The 6,629-nt window shown below is 33.1% G+C and overlaps 1 long non-coding RNA gene across 1 annotated transcript; it reads right to left on the bottom strand.

Annotated features, from left to right (window-relative positions):
- Positions 1–339: 339 nt before the first annotated feature.
- On the bottom strand, positions 340–4,813 carry LOC126742469 (uncharacterized). The gene is made up of 3 exons (XR_007662574.1): positions 4,068–4,813; positions 1,386–1,570; positions 340–1,323 (listed from the first exon to the last, which is right to left on the bottom strand). It is a non-coding gene; the product is annotated as an uncharacterized LOC126742469 (long non-coding RNA).
- Between the last annotated feature and the right edge of the window lie 1,816 nt (positions 4,814–6,629).

Genomic DNA, 6,629 nt, shown 5'->3' with positions numbered 1-6,629 from the left:
AACGTGACAAATTCGACGCGCACTGAAAACGTATTGAGGATCGGTATGTAATGTATAGCCCGGTATGGGTAGCAAAAATTGTTTTTGCTTTGTTATCAGTGACATTTTCGAGCGGCAGGAACATAACTACATGGTGGTCTATTAGAACGTGGTTGAGAAATATAATCTACAATATATACCCGTCAGACAGGTTCAGCAACCGTATATTATACCGTAACCCAAATATTCTTACACCAAAACATTTTTTTCAAAACAAGTTTTTTCTCATTAAACAAAAAAATATCAAAGCTTAAGATGAAAAGAAAGAAAACTCAGTTATGAATAATCACTGTCACTATCTTCCGAGCTAGTTTCACTGTTTAAACTAATCAAAATTTGGGGTATCTTTTCAATAATGACTTCCCTATCATACCAGTCCTTGATTATTTTTTCAGTGTGGCAAACCTTAGCGTTCCATACTTCTGGTGTACATTTCTCTAATGATTTTTTCCACATATCCAGTACATTTTCATCTTTATGCCCATTTTCACCAATATGGGTATTGTAAAAATGTTTGGCATCTGCCCATCTCAATCGCATTAAATTGACAATGATAGGGTAGCAATCTTAAAACTTCATGTCCATTTTCTTGCAATATTTTATCTATTTTATATTGCTTTGGCCTTTTGTACATTTTTGCTATGCTTAATAACTCAGGCTTAAACATTTGTCTATTGTATGGTATATTATTTTTCACTAACCACTCAGCAATTTCTTGTTTTTTCCATGAGGATGAAGGTTGCTTTTCTAGCTGGACAGAATGGTATGGAGCATTATACATTATAATTAATGAAGGTTCCTCTAGATTTGGGATCAACTGATTTTCAACCCACTTCGTAAATAGTTCGTGGTTCATTTCTCCATGGTAATCCAATGTTTCAGATTTAGGGGCAAAAATTAAACTGGCATTTTTAATAAATCCTCCACTATGTCCAGCATGCAACACAATAAAACGTTTTCCATCAAAACCACCTGGCTTATGAACACTCTTAACACTATTGTCTTGCCATGATCTCACCTTGCTGCCTTTAGAAAAGATCCAAGTTTCACCCAAAAACACAAGTTGACGTGCAAATGGTGAGTTTTTGTTTTCCATGTATTTTCTCAAAAAAGCTGCCCTCATTGAAGATATATTGGTTGTCTCCATTAATGCACGTCTGTTATCATCCCTAAGGTATTTAAATCCCAGGTTAAAGAGGAGTGTTCGAAGGCTTCTATAACGAATGTGAAGAATTTCTTTTCGATGTAGCTCTTCCTTTAGCATATGAATTGTAACTTGTTTTGCTGAAAAGATAAAATAAAATGTTTAGCTATAAAATGATACAGTGTAATAATGTTGTACTTACTTTGTGCATACATGTCATACACTGTACTACGAACATCCATTTTTGTAAATTCATTAAGATCTTGAGTCTTTTCCTTCCTCCGTGGCCGGTCCTTGCCTGGTGTTGAGGGCAACTCATTTCGGTCTTTGGAAATTTTTTATCCTTGATACTGTTCGAAGGCTTATCTTCAAAGCATCAGCAACTCTCTGCAAAGTTCAAATATTTATTTACTAAAATAAAAAAATTTAAGTATATTTATAATGTTCATTATATAACTTATAGAATTTCATGTCGAAGCCAAAAATGTAAAAATATACAGGATGTTCCATTTAAAATAACGAAGTTGACACCTACTTCCGGTATAACCGGAAACGTCACAACTATCAAAATATTTTAGTTGTGTGGCCCCTATCGACTGTGCCATGTTGCCAAATTTTCAACATTTTTGAATAATTAGTTTCCGAAATATTGATCGCGTCTATTCGTCGTGAAACACCCTGTATAGTCCTGATATGCAAATCGGCAATAGAAGTGTCTTTGTTTATACCAATCAAGACTATATTTCCCACCCATTATGTTCAATTTTGGAATAACAAAAAAATTAGTTATACGAATGTTTAAATTATACGTTATCTCAAAATGCAAGAATTCTTCGCTTAACAAAACTATAGTTAATCAAATAAGTTATTTGATATTACTTAAAATGTAGGTACATAATCGTAATTTGGGAGTTCATGATTTAGGTTTACAACAATGAAAGCAACCTATCGCAACCGTACCCTTTTCTCAAGGATGGTAGTGAAATTGGGTTGCTGTTACTCCTAGATAGCGGCTTTACAACCAATTGGGGAGAAACTTTAATCAATGATCAATGTTCAGGACTCCCTTGCTCAGGGCTACGTCGCCAAGTTATGGCGAGAGTTGAAAGTTATCTATATTCCGAAACCAAAAAAAATTACCACAAAGATCAAAAATCATAGCGTCCGATCAGCCTTACAAGGTTTCTGATAAAAGATGATGGACAGGCTAATTGACATCTAAAAAAATCAAAAAAAAAATCTTAGTTACTTAGTTAAAAGACCACTGAATCTGAAACAATACGCCTACCAGACGGGAAAATCCACAGACTTAACCCTACACCAACTCGTGAAAAAAGTGGAGGGTGCTCTGGAAAATGGAAAGGCGTTGATACTTGAGAGGCGCTTGATAACACTTTTTTCGCAGTAATCTGCCGAGCACTCTAATGTCATAGCTCAGAACCCTGCCGGGTGAGATAGAAGGAGGTCGATCTTTCGCAGCGCAATATATCTGCTCAGTTTAAGAGCGAGGTTATCAAAACATTGGCAGCTAGAGGCTGTCCGAGGAGGAATTTTGTCCTCAGCCCTATGGGTCCTAGTAGTCGAGAGCCTAAATAAATACTTAAATAACGCTGGCTATCTTGAGGACCGTTCGTATGATGGATAAATGGTGCTTCTCAGAAGACGTAAGGATGTACCACAAAAAAAACAGAGCTTTTAATATTCATGAGGATACGTAGTTTTGGCACCTGCCGTGTCTCTGGGAGGCGTGTAGTTGAAATAATCTTACTTATAAATACTTGGTATGATCAAGAAGACATTAGAATTAAGAAAGCTATCTGCGCGCTTTTGGTCGGCTGGAGAACTTTTAGTAGAACCTGGGGTTTGTCCCTTAGGATCATTCACTGGATATACTCATGTATTGTCGAATCTTTTCTCACTTAAAGCAAAAATTCGAGCTTAATTAAATAGAGCCCAACGCCTTGCATATCTTAGCATACCGGGTTCCATGCGAACGGCTCCTACTACAGCGCTTAACACTGAGCTTTTGAGCGTATCGCTTCTGAACCTTGTGGTGCTATTTGAGGCAGTGAAGCCTGTGCGTAGGCTACATATCCCTGGTGATTAACAGATTAATGAAGAAGGCTAGAAATGCAAAAATCTAGTCACCCGCCGTATATGTTCTCTCAGTCTGATGGTTAGTGACTATGTTAAATAAAAAAAATAATAGTGAAAAAAAAATTCAATAAATTGGGTAAACTAAATAAAATTGAATGGGTAACAACAGGAGAGAAAAGAGATGATAAAAGTATGGGAAGTGGGAGCTACAAAAACCAAGGGAAAGAAAAAGAGAGAAAGAAGACTTAATAGAGGTGACTGCTTCAGGGATCTTCTCAAAGGGAAGCCAACTAGCACTAACCACTTTGTTAGAATGGTGTGGGTTCAATAAGAGTTTAATAAAATATAATTCCTATTTTATCCCGGATGGATAAGAAAATTCCGATGACCAACAAAACAGGAAATTACTAAAAGCACTATACCTATAAACCCGGAAAGAAAATATCACTTGCAAGAACAAACAGGGAAATTTATAAATACAATCAATTATATTGACCCACAATAATAAAACGTCCATGTTTTATGGTGTAACTAATAATGTACCTAAAAGAAATCAATTGACAATAAAGTAAATATTAACCCTTTACTTTGGCTATTAAATTACAGCTTAAATTTAAAAATACCTTGAAACTTATGAGCTCATAATAAAAGTCCCTTGTCTAACTTAGAAAGTTAGATTATCTTTTAAAAACAAACAAGAGAAAAGCTTTAAGATGCATTTAAGTGAATCTATGTTAACAGAAAAGTTAATAATTAAAAAGCTAATTAAACTATTTTACTTACTTACTTAGTTGGGAAGTGCCAAGCACTCATACGCGCTTATTTGAAATATCTGAGTTATTACTCCAGTTTATCCGGTGATATTAAGGCATTTAAACCAGAGTGCCTCATTGGATTTTCCAAGGCTTTTGGGCCTCTAGTATCTCTCTGAGGATGGATCCATTAGGAGACCTGTGTAGTGTGTACATAGCAGCTCCTTTGGTTGCCAACTGCCTTACATAAATGTAAATTCAAAAGTTGCAATCAAAACAAAAGTCACTGTTACAAGAATAGGTAGTACCTAATAGACTATCTAAGCTAATAAGTATTACTTATTATTAACGAATGTCAAGGTTAAAAATCTGAAGTTTTATGTATAGCCGTTTACTTCTTCCACTATGTATCAGCCAGGGGTAAAAAAGGTTGTGATATATTTAGGTTCTAGGGATTTAAAGGAATGAAAGGAACAAAAAATAATCCCATATTGCTTGGGGGACAAATGATGTCAAGATCTTAAAAAAGATGACTTAGGCTTACCTTGTTGTTGTAATTATTGCATATAAAATATTGCGTAGTAAAGTTTCATAAAACAAACCCTTGGAACTCATTATTTTTCTTAACTGGTAATATTTTAAAATGGTTTATTTTTGTTGATTGTTAAGGTATCTTGCGGAAACGAAAATTAAAATATCTATTATATTTAATATTATAAATATATTCTTTATTCTAATAAATATATTTTTACCTGTGTCGTAAAATATTTTAAAATAATCCTTATTTGTTTAAAGATAAAAAAAAACTCCATTCGAAAGGAAAACGTAAAGTAAATAATCTACTGCTATTTTTTGAGGCTCAAATGTAAAAGGGGCCAGATGGAGAGCAATATATATTTCTTTCGTAATTTTAGAGCATTGTGACAAAGGATTTTCAACTTCTAATATACGAGGCTGTAGGGAAAAGCCAGTAATAAATTTTTGTTGGCCTTATAATCTTTTTGGCCTTTTGTGTAACTGTAGCTATTTATTAACAGTAATAATTTATGTTTATTGTACTCTTATAGAAAATAATGTAGTTTTATAGTAAAAGTGAATATATATACACACTTCGGCACAAAAAATGGACCACTTAACATTTTATATATAATTGGTTCTTAAAAATTCCTAAATTGAAGAAAATAGTTATTTATGTAACAATTGTGTAACATGATTCCTTTTTTATGAATGAGAAATCACAATTCTAATTGCAGAATTTCAATAATGTAACTGACTTAAAAAAAAGATTTTTTAACGATTACCAATCAATTATAAACAAAAGTTCCTCTTTCACTTTTACTGTTTGTGAGAAATCGTTAAAAATGTGTTATGGTTTAAATATTGCTTAAAAAATATATTAATTGCCTAGCGCTTTCGACGGCAGGCCATCATCAGGAGCTATGACTTCCCTAAAGGATGACTCTACTAAAACGAACATATAGGAAATACGGAAACTATTGTTATACAAATGGCCTTTATATTTTAAAAAGCGTATATACTAACCAGAATGTAGTGTGGCGTTAACTTTACAATGTTATTATTTTGCCAAGAGTTTGCAGACGGTAGCTCAGAATTATTGGAGGCTTAGGATTGTTCGAAGGTTCACTTATGACTGACTATTAAAGAATCTAAACTTGATTATAACTATTAAATAAGAGAGCGCCACTTAGTTTTTTTTTATAAATGAGAGAAAACTAAGAAAAAGACTTGGTATATAGGTTTCAATTAACAATTAAATGACCCTGGATAAAGTAGATTTTAAGAGGCAAAAAAAATATCTTAACAAAACAACCAAATTATATTTACATCAAAGATAAGTATACACATCATGTTCTACTCTGTTAAATGTTAATAATTTATTATGAATTAAAATATAAATAATGTTGATATGATTAAAGTAAGTTTGACAAAAGTAACATTTAAATTATGATTTCACTACTAGGTAGATTTCAGCACTTGAAAAGTAAATTGCAATTATTACAATTTTTACTATATATTCGTATTACGCAGGGGAAAGTTCATGAACCTTTTTACCTAAGGCATATCAGCCTTAACCGAATTATATCTACTTAACCACCAAAAAAGGTACTAAAAAATACTGAACAAAAAATAACTAAAATTATAGATAAGAAATTGACATATTAAATTATGATATTAATTAAATATTTGTAGCAATAAATTGAAATTAAAGATATATTAGTAAAAATTTAAATAAGTGAGAAAAATCTATGTATAGTAATATTTAAATAAATGGAATAAACTGGCCTGTATATTCCTCCAAGAAATGAACGGTTAGCCTTCAAAATCAAGGCTGTAAATGTGTGCCATTTGTAGCTCAGCTATCTGGACTGGGAATCTCTAATACTAGCTCTAACGCTAGCTCCAGCTCCACCGCTTTCAGCAATTTCCCGGGGAAATCAAAATCCTGCAGCCATCAACAATTGAAGAAGAATAAAGAGGAAAACGGAAAAGTAAAACAACGGTTGCCATTGTATTCACTGTCGATAAAAATGAATGGCGTTCAAAATGTGACACACTCACCTTGCTAAGTTTCATTG

Source organism: Anthonomus grandis, chromosome 11, assembly GCF_022605725.1.
Source record: "Anthonomus grandis grandis chromosome 11, icAntGran1.3, whole genome shotgun sequence".
Lineage (NCBI taxonomy): Eukaryota > Metazoa > Arthropoda > Insecta > Coleoptera > Curculionidae > Anthonomus > Anthonomus grandis.
Note: the sequence above shows the minus strand (reverse complement) of the source record. Positions and strands in the feature narration are given on the sequence as shown.